Source organism: Sorex araneus, chromosome X (assembly GCF_027595985.1).
Source record: "Sorex araneus isolate mSorAra2 chromosome X, mSorAra2.pri, whole genome shotgun sequence".
NCBI lineage: Eukaryota > Metazoa > Chordata > Mammalia > Eulipotyphla > Soricidae > Sorex > Sorex araneus.
The window spans coordinates 2,683,989-2,703,585 of NC_073313.1; the positions used below are offsets into that span (position 1 = coordinate 2,683,989).

Sequence of the window (19,597 nt, forward strand, 5' to 3'; positions counted from 1 at the left end):
TCCATTTTCCACTCACGTGTCTTCCACATGATTTTAAAGAATAATCTGCACATTTTAACATTATTATTATTTCAGGTTTTTGTTTCCCATGGTGGTGCTGAGGACTTACCTCTGGCTCTGCTCTGAAGACACTCCTGGTAAGACGGGGATTTGGAACCTGGGTCCGTTGCATGTAGGGTAGACAGACGCCTTCCCCACTGTCCTGCGGCTCAGCCCTGGTCCGATCTGTACACTTGACTGTGTCTTCTGAGCTGCTCTGTAAGCTGTGTGCTGAGTGCCCCTTCCTTGCAGTGGGGTCTGTGTGCCACAGTTTCTGTGCATTCTCCCCCGACTGCAGGCTCACTCGTGCCGGAGTATTTAGAGATGATGCAGCCGTTTCCCTGTCACGGGAGACCCAGTCCGTTGGGTCCCCTGAAGGAATCTTTCTCCTCCTGCCTTGACTCAGGAGGTAGGTAGAGATGTCTCTTTTTCCTCAAGAGATAATTGTGTTTTCTTGGGGGGATGGGGGATGGTTCTGGGTCACACTCGGAGTCGCGCAGGTTTACTATGGGCTCTGGGCTCATAGATCACCCCTGGCGGGGCTCAGGGGACAACGGCGGGTGCCGGGGCACAAGCCCAGGTCAGTGGGTCGACCCTTGTGTGCGTCTCTGTCCCGTGAGGGCTGTCACTGTCTTTGGCCCACATAGGGTGGAAAGGGTGCAGCCCTTCGGGCCTTGCCCTCTGCATGCAGGCGACAGCGTTCCCTGAGCAGCAGTGACGAAGGTCGTGCCTTTATCATCCAGAGGAGCCCACAGTGGCCCTGGAACACATATGTGTGGTGGGACCCAGGCCTGGTATCGTGTCTGTGCTCCTGGTAAGCTGGGGGACAGTTTCCGTGCCCTCTGTCCATTTGCAGCTCTGACTGGAGTACACTGACCACACCCACCCCTGCCCTGCCTGGGTACTCTCTGCAGAGATTGTACAGACTTTCTCACACACCTGCCCCCCACCACAAACACACAGACATGTGCACGTAGACATACACCCAGGACCCAGACAGAACACAAAGACACACACAGACACACACACATGCATACTCATATATACAGACGTAAAACAAAGACATAGCATGCATGCAGGGACTCAGATATAGAGGCACATACACCTGTGTACAGAAGACAAACACAGATGCACACACATGCACACACAGACACATTCATGCACACACAGATACAAACATGCACAAACACATACACAGCCACACAAGAACACACACAGCCTTATACACACAGTCACACTTATGCACATAGAGAGACATGCACTATGAAACAGGAATATACACACAGATAAATACCGAGACTCATACACAGACACAGATATATACAGAGGCACTTGCACACACAGAGAAATGCATATATAGAGAGACACATGCACATAGACATACACAGACATTTGCACAGAAAAACACATGCACACAGAGACACATAATACACACAGAGACATACAAACGTACATACACAGACATACATATAGACACCACACATGCACACACACATTTTTACACATGCACACAGAGACATAAACACAGAAGTAGATATATACACACAGACACAAATATACCCAGGCACAAATTCACATTTAGACATAGACACAGAGATCCACAAACACATACATATACATAGACAGATACACACAAACACACAGAAAGATACCCAGACACAAACACATATGCAGAGACAGACACACAGACATGTTCCCACACGGACACAGATATACACGGAGATATACACAGATACACATCCACATGCACACTCACACAGACACATCCAGAGACGTATATGCAGACAAAACTTTCAGACAGACATAGATACACACAACACAAATACATACACAGACACAAACATGCACACACAGAGAGACACAGATATATGCATAGACACAATTGCACAGACATATGCACAGACATATAAACAGGCACATACAGAAACACATGCGCACACACTGGCACAGATAGATAGATACATATGCAGGTGAACATACATGCACACAGACATATACAAACAGGCACATGCACAGAAATGCAGGCATAGACATACATCTACATGCATGTACACACTGACAGACACACGTACATATATACATGTAGAGTCACATGTATACACAGACACACAGACATATACATAGATACATATGCATACAGGCATATGTTTATACACACTGGTGTTTACACAGAAATATACATGCCCACACAGAGAAACAAAGACATACAGAGGTATTCTTGCACACACACTGACATAAGAGATACAAAGACATACATAGACATATTCACACATAGAAACATGCGCATACACATGAACACAGATAATTACACAGAAATACACAGACACAAGTATAGACAGACACACAGATACACACAGACACATACCAAGCTATACACATAGTCACACACAGACATATACACAGACACACTCACATGCCACACAGTTACAACACGGACTGATGCACAGATTCATAACATGTGCACAAAACAAACATATACACAGACACACAGATATATAGAAAACTACACACACAGTGCATAGACACATGTACACACAGACACAAACACATGCACCCATATACACAGACATACATGTGCACACACTGAAGAGACACAAAGACTTACGTATACGTAGATACAGACACAATGCCACAGACATATACACAGACACACAGGCATATACACAGACACATTCAGACACACAACATGCACACACACAAGCACACAGTCACATAGACTCACAGATACTTAATATACACAGACACACCCAGTGTACACACAGTTATACACACAGGCATATAACAAGACACACAATACACAGACTCACAGGCATATAAATAGACACATATCCACATGCAACACAGTCACAACAAGGTCTTATTCACTGACTTACAGCATCTGCAAAGACACAAACACATATACACAGGCACACACAGACATATAAAGAGATACACACTTGTGCACAGACACATGTGCACACACATACACAGAGACATGCACACACAGGCCTACACAGAAACACGCACACACTAATACAGACATAAAGACACAGACACCTACACAGACACCTTCCCATGCCACACAATCACAACACGGACTTACGTACAGACTCACAAGATGTGCACACACAGACACAAACAGACATATGCACAGACAGACATATAGAGCCATGTTCACATGTGTACCCACACATGTGCACATACACAGACATACAAGGAACAGACATGCGCACACACAGTCACAAAGACAAAGACACACATATAGACAGACACAACGACACATATACATATACATAGGTTCAAAGACAGTGGCACAGATATACACAGATACAATCATATACACACAAAGTATACACAGACACACATATGGATGGACACGAAAACACAGCTATATATATATATATACATACATAGGCACCCCCATTGCATACACAGATACACAGGCATATATCAAAACACATATCACACACCGGTAGAGTTTCACAGACTCACATAGACACATACACACAGACACACACCCATATACAACACAATAACAACATGGTCTAAAACATAGACTCACAAATTGGGCACAGACACAGACAGACATGTTGTATACAGATGCACACACACACATGCACACAGAGATATACACAGACATGTACAAAAAACACATAATCACACAGAGATATACATACTGACACAGATACATGCCACACAGTAACAAAATGGATTTATGCTTGGACTCACAACGTGTGCACACACAGACAAAAATTAATATATACACAGACATAGACATGCATAAACACATGTGCACACACTGACAGAGACAAAGGCACACAAAGACAGACACATATATACAGAAAGAGATATGCATAGATATACAGACACAGTAACACAGAGACAGATATGCACACAAACTTATACACAGACACACAAATACACGCACAGACACACAGATTTATACATAGATACAAATATACACACAGAGACACAGAAGACAAATGCACAAACACCGGCATGCACAGAGACACAAATGTTAGCACAGAAACATACATGTACACATATAGACATACAGCAAATACAGACTCACACACATGTGTACATAGAGTCACATAGACATATACACAGACACATGCAGATGGATACACAGATACACATAGTGGAAACACAAGACAGATATATACACAGACACCCATATACATAGACACATTTCCACATCGAGAAACACAGACATACACAGCAAACCCATATTCACACACAGACACATGAGCACAGTTATCAGACATATACACACAGACTGACACACACAGACATATACACTGACACACAGACATATACCTAAACATAGAAATACAGACACACACACAACAAATTTACTCAAAAACAGACATGAAGACATACAGACATACACAGATGAACACAAAGATATAGATTTTTACCTGGACACACAGATGTACAAACAGATGTTTATACACAGACAAACATTCATACAGATACAAACTCCCCACAGAGACAACACACACATATGCACAGCCATAGACACACAAAATAGACATTCACAAATAACACATGCACAGATACACACATATACATAGACACATAGATATGATCACATACACAGAGATATACACAAATGAGTATGTGCAGAGATACACTCACACACAAGACACACGCAAACATATAGAGACATGCAGATATACACACATAAATACACAGGCACACAGACATATCAAGACACAACACATGAGCGCACACATACACAGACACACACACGAAGGTTGTGCCATCATCATCCAGAGGAGCACCAGAGTGGCCCTGGAACACACACATTCATAGACATTTGACAGACCCATAGACACATACATATGCACAGACACACACATGCCCACAGACACACACATGCCCACGTAGACACAGGTACAGACAGACTCACACAGACATACAGAAATTCCCACATGCAGCATAATAACAACATGAAATCATATACAGTCTCACAACATGCACACATAGAGACAAAAATTGAAAATAATTGACAAAAACACATATACACAGATATATAGATAGCCACACACAGATACACAAGATACATACACACAGACATATACACAGATACACACAGACATATACAGATACATACTTATATACAATTATACATAGAGGCTTAGTTATGCACACACAGACATATATATAGACAGATGCACACACACCATATAAATAGACACCCATGGACACCCAAACATACTGACAGACATATACAAAAACACAGACACTCAGACATAAACACAGAAGAACACATGTGCATACACACATGCACACAGAGACAAAGAGACACACAGTCAGATACAGACGCAAAGAGATATACACAGATTTATGCATAAACAGACACGTGAACACACAGACACACAGAAATGCATATGTGAACACATAGACATAAACACAGACATACACAGGCACACACAAACACGCATATCATACAGAGAGACACAGACATATACATACTGCACACATAAGCACAAATAAACCTAGATACTCAGACATAACACACAGAGACACACAGAGACATGTCACAGATACATACACAGAAATATATACAGACATGACCCCCCCATACCCACATATAACACACAGACCGATACAAAGATGTACATACACAAGCACAGACACGTACGTGCGCACAGACAGACACACAAATATAATAAACACCTCCATGCACAAAAGGCAAACACACACAAACATATACACAGACACATAAGACACATGCACAAACACCCACATGAACACACAGATACACAAATGTAAGAACAGAAACACACATTTACAAATAGACACAGAGACATTACACAGACACATGGACATAGACATGGATACAGTTACACACATGCGCTGCACATAGTCACACACACAGGCACACAAACATGCACAAACATATAGACATACACAGGCACACTGCAAACAGACACAAATAGATATGTACACAGACATACAGACATAAACAGAAACATATGGACATATACATAGATAGTTTTACGCACGCGGCACAATAGTCATAAATGCATACACAAACACAGATATACACAGACGTGCACATATATGCAAACATACACAGACAAGTACTGCAAACACACAAACATATATAGACACATGCACAAAGAAACACACATATAGAAACATACACATGTATACATATACATACAGACACACAAATATACAGGCACCAGATATGTACAGAGTCTGACACACACAGACACACTGACATACACAGACAAAACAGACATATACACAGACACATACGTGAACACACAGACAGAAACACAGAGACTCAGAGGCACACACGTACACACAGACATACAAACACAAACGTACACAAACACATACCAAGGTATATACACAAACATAGAACACACACGCACACACAGACAAATATAGTCCCATACAGACATACAAATATAGACATACAAAAAAGAGAGACTAGTCTAAATTTAGGCTCCGTTTTGCAATCTTGCACATTGATTTTAAAGAATAATTTGCACATTTTTATATTACCAATATTTCAGTTTTTTTGCACACACGTGATGGTGGTCAGGGCTTACTGTTGGCTCTGCTCAGAAGTCACTCCGGGAGAGGTGAGGGGCCATGGGGATGTCGGGGATTGAACCTGGGTCCGTTGCATGTAGGGCAGACAGACACCTTCCCCACAATCCTGCGGCTCAGCCCTGGTCCGAACTGTACACTTGACTGTGTCTTCTGAGCTGCTCTGTAAGCTTTGTGCTGTGTCCCTTCCTTGCAGTGGGGTCTGTGCACCAGAGTCTCCATGCATTCTCCCGCGACTGCAGGCTCACTCGTGCTGGAATATTGAGAAAAGAGGCAGCTATTTCCCTGTCATGGGAGCCCCGGTCCATTGGGTCCCTTGAAGGAATCTTTCTCCTTCTGCCTTGACTCAAGAGGTAGGTAGAAACGTCTCTTTTTTCCTCAAGAGATGGACACATGGAAATACATAGACACAGACACATGCACACGACTACAAACAGACATATCCACAGAAACACAGGTACAAACACATGCACACATAGACATATACAGAACACTTAGAAATATATACACACATTTACATAGACACACATGCATACACATGACAAACACAAAGTCACACAAGTACACAATTAAGTACACACACAGATTGACATAAGACATATCTACTTGCACATATGGAGATATATACAGACACAAACACAGGTGCGCGCACACAGACACAAGCACATGCTCTCACAGACATACACACATACTCAGACATATAAAAATAGAACACACACATGCACACACAGACATATACAGTCACATACAGACATATGTAGTCACACACAGACACACACATGTGCACACAGATTGACACAAAAGATGTATTCACAGACATACAGATGTATTTACCAACTTTCAGAGACACAAAACAGATATACACATACACATCATAGACGTATATGTATACACAGACCAACACACATGCAAACACAGTCATATATATAGATGCACAGATATTTGCATGTATATATAGATACCCATGCACGCATAGATATATACATAAACTCAGTTACACACATATGCACATGAAATACATATATACTAACGTACATTGGTAGACACACATGCACAGTCACACATATATACAGATAGTCACAGAGGTATACTATGACACAGAAATATGCAGGATGCACAGGTAAACACATATGAATGCTCACAGACATACACACATGTACAGACACAGACATACACATATGCATACACATAGAGATACACATACAAATATTAATTTACAGGGACACACAAACATATACACAGAGCTACATATATACTTCAACATAGACAAACACGTACACACAGAAGCACAGACATGCACACATGCTCACACAGACACAAAAGAAATATGCATACAGATCTCACAGACATACACAGAAACACATGTGAACACAGACACACTCAGACATATACAGAGACACTCAGAGACACAGATATATGCAAGACACACACATGCACGCAAATACACAGACATGCACAGTTAACACAGACGTATACACAGATAAAAATATAATCACATGTATAACAGACATCTGTAGACAATACACACATGTAAGCATATACATTTACAAATAGAGACAGACATATTCCACACACATAAACACATACATAGACACATATATATGTATACAGAGATATACAAATACACACAGACATATTCAGAGACACACATAGATACCCACAGATGTGTACACAGACCTATATGCTGACACAAATGCACATGTGCACACATAGACATACATATACACAGACACAAATATGCACACCAGATACAGACATGCACAAACTAAGAGTCACACATATACACAGAAACATACCAACATGTTGACTTACAGATGTGAGAGATAGACAGACTCACACATGGTTACACACATATAGAAATATACACACAGAAACAGACATACATACTGACATATACACACACAGACACAGATATAGACAGACACACAATGCACACAGATATATATCCAAACACACACATAAACAGTTAAAGTTATGTAAATAGACTCAATCACAAGAAACAAGGACAAACACAGTCACACCTGTGCCACATATATACATACACAAAGTTATTTGCAGACACAGGCATGTGCATTTACACATAGACATATTTACAGACACACACACGTACATACTGAGACAGGACGTATATATAAACACAGAAATGCACATACACACAGAAATGTATGCATCGACACATTCTCACAGACACATGAACACACAAATATGCACAGAATGTAGATAGACATAGATATATAAATAGATACACAGCCAAATGCACAGAGTGGCACTGACATACACAGACACATGCATATATACACACAGACATTATACACAAGTAGACATACAGAGACACATATAGATACAGACATGCACACAGACACATGTGCACATGCAGACACCAGGCACGTGTGCACACGGAGACACATATATACAACATGGACTTATATACAGACACACAACTTGAAGACACGTAGACATACAGAGACACATATAGATACAAACATGCACACAAACACATGTGCATATGCAGACACCAGACATGTGTGCACACGTAGACATATACACATGTGTACTCACTGATACATAGTAACATAGATGCAAAAACACATCTATACACAAATACAAAGACAAACATATATACATTGACACACAGACACAAGAAACAGACACATGGACAAATATATTTAGACACATCCAGGGCACACACACAATAAAACAGAGGCAAATACCAAGACAAAAACAAACACAGAGACGGGGATACACACACACAGGCTCACATAGACATATACAAAGGCAAGCACCCAGATGCAATAATACACAACACTGACTTATACAGACTGACAACGTGCACATACACAGACATATTCATAGAGTCATAAAGAAATATAGAACCACACAGTTGCATACATAGACATGCAAACAGACACACATGCACACTCTGACAGACAATGGACACAAAAGACTCACATAGACCTATCACATACACACCCACATGCAACACACAACATGGTTTTACACACAGAAAACATGCGCGCACACAGGCACAGACATGTGCGTAGACATATATATGGTCACACACATGTGCACACACAGATATACACAGACATTTGCAGACACACAAATGTGCACATACCGACAGAGACACAGACACAAAGACACATACATATATATATTAGACACAGACACTAGACACATTCACAGAATTGTACTCAGACATATACATGTGCACATACACATACACACAGACATACACACAAGCCTACATAGACATACACAGACACATAGACAGACACACAGACATTCAATAAATTTATACAGACACACTCAGTGCACACACAGATAAATACAGGCATGCACAGAAATATGCACAGAAATAACACACATAAAGACTCAGATATATACTCAACCTATACCCACATGCATCAAGTCACAACAGGAACTTTGAAATACATACTCACAACATTTGCACACATAGAGAGAAACAGACATATACACAGACACTCAGATATATTCATAGGCACACACAGGCACACATATACGTGCAGACACACAGAAACTTATGTACAGACACATGCATATGCAGACATGAACATATATACAGATATACACATGCCCACACTCTGACACAGGCACAAAGACACAAAACTGTGGACACACACAGACATATACACACTCAGACATATACACAGACATGCATGCACATACAGAAAACAGATTTGTACACACACTAACTCATATACACAGACATAGATATATACACAGATACAAACATGCACACACAGAGACATGCACACAGAGACAGACAAATACACAAACAGCACACATATATATGCAAAGACATATACTCACATACACACAAACATATACTCAAACAGATATACACATAATCACACAAATAACACAGACATATGCACACATATTTGCACAAGCACATGAACACACAAATATACACAGACACAGACACAGTTTGTATATAGTGCATATATATACACACCCACCTGCACACACAGACATCCACATATGTGCACAAGCAAGTGAACACATACACAGAAATGTACATAGAGGCACAGAAACACAGAGACACAGAAACACACATTGACATCCAGACATACATAGGTACACACGCACATATTCAGACATATATACTATCACACAGCGACATCTATACAGACAAGTAGACATGTTTCCACACAGAAATCACACAGAAACATAACACACACATACATATACCCAGATAAACACAGAAACCTATACACAGAACCATACACATGGACAGAGAGACAAATATATACACACAATGACATATACCCAGTGTAGTCAGGAAACACATAATATACACAGACAGACATATGCAAAAACTCACAGACTTATACATAGACATCTATTCATATGCAACACAGACATATGCACATACTTACACACATATGCACATAGCAACTCACACATGTGCACATAGAGACTCACACATGTGCACACCAAGAAACACTCAGACATATACACAGATACACACATGCCCCCAGACGTAACACAGACATAAACAGCGTATTCAGATACACACAGATGAACATCTACATATTCACAGACACATGTGCGCACACATATATAATCAGAATTATGCATGCACATAGACAGACACTCACTTATGCAAACAGACGTATACAGAGATATAGATATATGTAAAAACACAGACACAATCAAATAGACACACACAGACACATGCACACATACAGAGACAGAGACATGTAGACTGAGATATACAGTGACACACAGACTTATACTCAGATGCACACAAGACATGCGCACACTGAAACGTGCACACACAGAGACATATACACAGACACATAGAGACACACAGATATATATACAGAGACATAATCATAAGATAAAACAGGATATAGAACAGACATATGCATACATATAATGACACATATATGCATATACAGGTAAAAGACATGCACACACACAAAGACATATATACACACTTAAACACAAAGATGTACATTTGCACATGCAAACAGATACTCACGGAAATATACATAGACACTTAGCGCACAGACACATAAACACACTGACTGACACAAACTCATAGAGACGGACACAGACAACTATCCCGATACATGCCCATATGCACACATAGATATATGCAAACATATACACAGACACACGGACACACAGTCATAAAAAACAGATACAAACATATAGACACGTGCAAAAGACACACGTACACAGTCATATACACAGACATCAAACACATGTGCACAAAGACTCTCATAAGCATATACACAGACACAAAAAAAACACATGTCTACATAGACACACATGATCATAGAGATAAACATACAAATACATGTACAAAGACACACAGATATAGACACAGATATACACAGAGATACAGACACATAAACTGAGATACACAAACACAGACAAATACACAGACATATTCACATGAACACACAGATTCACAGACAGACATGTACACTGACATATAGTCATACACCGAGACATACATACAGACACATATACACAGACTTATATACAGACCACACACATGTATATACAGAAACACATATGCTGACACACACAGACATATACAAAGACAGACAAAGCACACAGATACACATACACAGGCTCACCCAGTGCACACAGATACACACAGAAACGTACAAAGGTACGCATATCTACACATAGACACAGATCAATATGCAGAGACTTACACAGACATATACACAAACACATGCACATAGACATATGCAACAGAGACATACACACAGAAATATTCAGACATGTAGACACAGATACATGAACACAAAGACACATACAATCACACACAGTACTCATAATAGACATATACAGATGCATGCGCACATGCACCACAGACATGTACGTTGAAAAACAGACAAATACACACACATGCACCCAAATACATGACACACAGACATAAATGGTACACTCAGATACTTTCAGATGGACATACAGACATCCACAGATGCACAGATGTGCATACACATCATCACTTAGGTATATGCACACATGCAAAAAAGCAAGACTCAGACACTTATGCCTACATACTTATACAGATGCACAGAGATATATACAGAGAAATACAGACACAATCAAATATACACAGACACATGTACAGACATAAAGACAAAAAGACTGATACAGACACAGACAAATACATATAGACAGAGAAAAATGCACACAGACATATACAAAGACAGATACACACAGACACACATAGATAAACACATGTATACACATACAAATGCAAAACCACAGACACATGTATACACGTGCACATTCACACAGGCACAACACGCTCAAAGATAAATGGACACAGATATATAACTATATACACAATGACATATAGAAACAACATAGACATGTACACACAGACACACACTCACACACAAAGCGATACACACTGACATACACAGGTACATTCATGTAACAGCAGACACACACAGATATAGACACACAGAGAAACAGTGGCATATACAGAGACAGACATACACACAGATATATACACAGAAACAAACCTGCACACACAGACACACAGAGACATATACACAGAAATGCACATGTACAGACAGGATAGAAATGTGCACAGAGACACACTCATTTATAGAAACATGGATACATATAGAGACATATGCAATGCACACACGTATACACAGCATCCACACACTAGTCACATGTATAGAGATACCCAGACATACATGGACACATACACATACCCACACATATATACAAAGACACATAGAGGGATAATCAGATATACACACAGTCACACACCTGATGCATACAGAGATACACATACATATACACAGGAAATCATGCACACACAGACATACATGTACACACAGAACTCACAGACATAGACACAGCCACAGCCCCACGTGCACACACATAAATACAACACAGACATATACGAATACAGAGACAAGCACATATATAAACACATTCATAAGCAGAAACAGATATATACACAAACTCACAAATGTGCAGCAGACAAACCCATATATACAGAACCACACCCACATGCAGACACACATAGACATGCACACACACACATTCATGCACACAGACACACATAGACATTTGCACACACAGATACAGACATATATGCACAGAGACACAATCATATACACAGACACACAGTATATATCGACATATACACAGACACCCAGACATAAACATACACAACACAGGCAAATGAAACATACAGACATATACGTAGATACACACGCAGATACCGGCATACAGATGCGCACACATATACATGTGCAAACACAGAGACTTATGCACACACACAGAGAACATAATGCGCACACAGACACACATAGAGATATAGAGACAGAGGTGTATACAAAATCACACACGTATACAAAATAACACAGAACAGACATATACACAGAATCAGGAACACACAGATATATACTCTAACACACATGTGAACACAGACACAGTAATATACACAAACTCAGAGAGACTTATACACAGACACATACACAGACATATACATTCAGAGACTCACACAGACATATATACACAGGTACACATTCACAAATACACACAGTCATAGCACAGACATATGAAAAGACTCACGTATTCACACACAGACATGTACATGGACACACAGAAACACATGTATACATAGACACAATGACACAGACACAGACATGTACACAGACACACAGAAACAGAAGTAGAGCACACAAAACAACAGACAGAAACACAAAGATGCACAGATATATACCCAGACCCACAGAGACACATAGATATATGCATAGATAATTGTGGGCATAGACACTTGAATACACAGACATATACATAGCTACACAGATATGCATGTACAGATATATACATAGATACACACAAAAACATACACATACAGACACACCCAGAAATGCATATAATATACACAGAAATATACACAGAGACATAAATAGACACACACCCATGGGCACACACAGACATACAGACGCATACGAATATATACAAGAACTTTCCCCATGCACACACCTAGGCACACACGGTTTATACACAGACACACTCGTTTGCACACACAGACATACGCACATGTGCTACACTAACACAGAGAGACAAAATGACATACATAGACACAGATATATACCTAGGCACATACTCACAGACCGATGAACATACAGCCACCTGTAAACCCAAAGACACACAAATTCATAAACAGACACACACCCACATGCACACAATCACAGAATGGACTTATTCACATGCACACACACTTAATACACAAGATACACGCAGGGACAGACTAAAACACACAATGGGCATCGTATGGAGACAGAGATATATATCAACAAATGCAATGGTCAGATTCATAAACACAGACACATGCACATACAGACATGTATACAAATACACACAGTGAACACAGAGACATATTGTATATACCCAGAGACAAACACACATATAAATAGACATACACATACACCTATGTGCAACACAGATATGCAGACTCACAGACATATACGCAGACATATATGGATACACTCCAGAAATACACACACTCACAGACAGTATGTACACACAATCACACCACCCAGACACACAGAGAAGAGCATACACATGCACACTCAGACACAGATATATACACAGGCACATATACATATACACAGAAACATGCACATACAACGGCACACAAACATACACACAGAGAAAAACGTGCATACATTTAGAAAACACACAGATGTACGCAGACATACAGCAAACATATGTACCCACAGAGACACACAGACCTGTAAAAATAAAGTCATGCACACACAGAGACAGCAGACGTGTACAGAGACACATACAAATGCTCACACAAAGACACACAGATAAGTTCGTGGACACACAACACACAAATGTATACAGAGACACACATGTACACACATTTACACACAGGTCTGTACACAGAAACTCAGAGACATATACACAGGTGTACATGTGCACTCACACAACACACACAGTATGAGAGAATGAGGCAGAAGTATACAGATACACAGACAACAAAGATATATACATACTCACAAAGACACTTGTGAGCACACATATACAGACATAGACTTATAGACACAGTTGTACACAAACACATGCACACAAAGAGGCAGACATATGCACATATCGACTTGAACACACACAAAAACAAAGATGTATAGAGACATGCACACGGACACATGTAGACACACTGACATGTACATAGACTAACACATTTGCACAGAGATAGGTGTACACAGAGACACACACAGAAAAATTCACAGAAACATAAATGTACACACAGAAATATACAGACACAGGTATTCACACAGACTTATACAGAGGCACACAAATGCACACACAGACACACAGATTTATCCACGGATACAAACATATATACAAAGACACACAAAGCATGCACAAACACCCACATGCACAGGCACACAAATGTAAACATAGAAATATACATTTACAGATATAGACATTCATATACAACAAATACAGACTCAGACACACATGCACATATACAGAGGCACGCAGATATACAGACATACATAGTGTAAATACAAGACATAGTTATATACAGACACACAAACATATACACAGACACATTTACACACATATACATAGCACACGTTCATGCACACACATGTGCAAACATCAGACATATACACACAGACTCTGACACACAAACATACACAGACACACACAGACATTCACTGACACAGCCTACCATAGAAACACAGGCACACTCACAAAAATGTAGAGATATACACGAATGAACACAAAGACACAGATATTAACCTGGATACACAGACACATGCACATACACACAGACATTTATACACAGATATTCATTCATACAGAGATGGAAACTGCCCGCATGGACAACACACACATGCACAGACATATAGATAGACACATACAAAATAGCAGATATTCACATATTAACAGACATATTCACAAAATAACACACATGTACAGAGACATAGACATACAGAGACACACAGGCATGCAGATACGTACATAGACACAAAGACATGATCACGTACACACACATATACATAGACACAGATATACAAAGGCACTGCATGAATACACACAAACATGCATACACACATTTACACACAGACACACACAGATACTCACACACAGACATAAACATACACACTATACACAGAGACATACTCAAACACATACTCAGTTGCACACACAAAGACAAAGTACAGATATATACAGAGACTCACTGTGTCCCATACAGGGTGGAAGGGGTGGAGCCCCTGAGGCCTTGCCTTTTGCATGCATGCGCTGGTGTTTCCTGAGCAGTAGAGACGAAGGTCGCACCCTCATCATCCAAAGGACCACCACAGCGGCCCTGGAACACATGTGTGTGGTGGAACCCAGCCTTGGCACAGTGTCTGTGCTGCTGGTAAGCTGGGGGACAGTGTCCCCGCCCTCTGTCCATTTGCAGCTCTGACTGGAGCACACTGACCACACCACCTCTCTGCCCCGCTCTGGGGACTCTTCTGCAGAGATTGTACAGACTTGCCACCCTCTTCCCATACACACAACCACAGACATACATCAAGACATAGACAGAACAGAGAAACCACACAGACACACACAGAGACATATACACAGAAACAATCACATGCATACACAGATACACAGTCAAAAAGCACAGACATAGCTTACACACAGACACACAGATATATACAGAGGCACATACACCTTTATACATGGGACAAATACACAGATGCACACACATGCACACACAGACACAAACACATACACAGCCACACACATGCATACACACAGACATACACAGTGACACTTATGCACACAGAGAGACATGCACTATGAAACATGCATATACAGTCACAGATATATATAGAAGCACATATAAATACACAGAGACACACATAAATGGACACATGAACACAAACATACACAGACAGTTGCACAGAAAAACACATGCACACACAGACACAGAAATGCACACACAGAAATACAAACACACACGCAGACATACATAGACACCATACATGCATACAGACATATAGACATGATACAAAGAAATAAACACACAAGTAGATACACACAGAGAAAGAACTATACACAGACACAAATTCAGATGCCCACAACAGATACACATAGACAGATACACACAAAAGCACAGAAATATACCCAGATATAAACACACATGCAGACATAGGCACACAGACATATTCCCACACACAGAGATGCACACTGAGACATATACAGACACACATATACTTGCACACACACACACTGACAGACATATACACTGATAAAACATGTACACACAGAAACAGATACATACATGTTCTCTCACACACATATACACTCACAATAACAGAGAGAAACACAGATATCCACAAATGCACATCCACATGCACACACACACTGACACACACTGACACACATGTATATACATCCATACACAAACACACATATACACAGACACAGATGCATACACAGGCACAATCAGACATATACACAGACACACAGACTTATACACAGACACACATGCATACAGAGATGTGTATGCACACAGGTGCATTTACAGAAACACATGCACACACAGAGACACAAAGACATACATGCACACACACTGACACATACACATAGACACAGGAAGGCAGGAAGGCATACACAGAAATATTCACTGACACACAGACATACTAATGCACACAAAGAAAAACAGGCATACTAAGAGACATAATCACACACAGATACATACGGAGACTCAGACAGACATATACACAGACACACTCTCATACCACACAGTCACAACATGGGCTTATTCACAGACTCACAATATGAACACACACAAACACAAAAACATATAAACAGACACACAGAGACATAGCCACATACACATGCACACACAGACATGCACAGAAACACACAAGCATACACCAACACAGAAACACATAGACAAGGACACAGATACACTCCCATGGCACACAGTTACAACATGCACTTGTGCACAGATTCACAACATGTGTGCTCACAGACACTGATACATACACAGTCACACACAGACATGAACTGCCACATACACGTGCACACCGACATAAGTACATACCGACATATGTGTACATACAGATGCATAGAAACACATGTGCACATTAACACCGATACAAAGACAAAGATGGACATATATACATAGACACAGACATACATACATAGGTTTAAAGACACAATGACACGGATACGCACAGATATACACAAAATATACACAGACATAGACACATATATAGACACACTAATATATACACACAGGCACACCCATTGTATACACAGATCTGTAACCATAATACCAATACACACATCATCATGCATTGACAGATATATACACATAGTATCACACAGACACATACATAGACGCACACCCACATGCAACACAATCACAACATGGTCTTATACACAGAGTCACAACATGAGCACAGACAGCCATGAACACAGACGCACACATATGTGCCGACACATGCACACAGAGGTAAAACAGACATATGCCAAGAAACACAGATAACCACACACATATAAACAGACTCACACAGACACATGCCACACATTAAAACAGATTTTTGCATGGATTCACAACATGCACACACATAGACAAAAATAGACATATACACATAGACACCCATACACACATGTACGCACTCTGACAGACAAAAAGGCACACAAAGACATATACACAGTAGAAACATATATATGTGCAGATATAGTGACAAACGTATACATATACACAGACATACAGAGACATGGATATGCACATAGACACACAAATATACTCAGACACCCAGTGAATACACAGGTACACACGTATGCATATGCAAAGACACACATAATCACACACAGAGACTCAGATACATATAAACAGATACACATGTGCAGAAACATCTGCACACAGGCATATACATAGACACACACATGCGTACACAGAGACAGACACACCAGACATACACAAAGTCACATATAGACACACAGACATAAG

At 40.2% G+C, this 19,597-nt stretch overlaps 1 long non-coding RNA gene across 1 annotated transcript in view; it reads left to right on the plus strand.

Moving 5' to 3' along the window:
* Positions 1 to 404: 404 nt before the first annotated feature.
* The window catches only part of LOC129400047 (uncharacterized), a 30,553-nt gene continuing 11,360 nt past the window's right edge, over positions 405 to 19,597 (plus strand). Inside the window, exons 1-2 of the long non-coding RNA XR_008627389.1 lie at positions 405 to 448; positions 6,788 to 6,944. This is a non-coding gene — a long non-coding RNA (uncharacterized LOC129400047). The remainder of the gene's footprint in view (positions 449 to 6,787; positions 6,945 to 19,597) is intronic.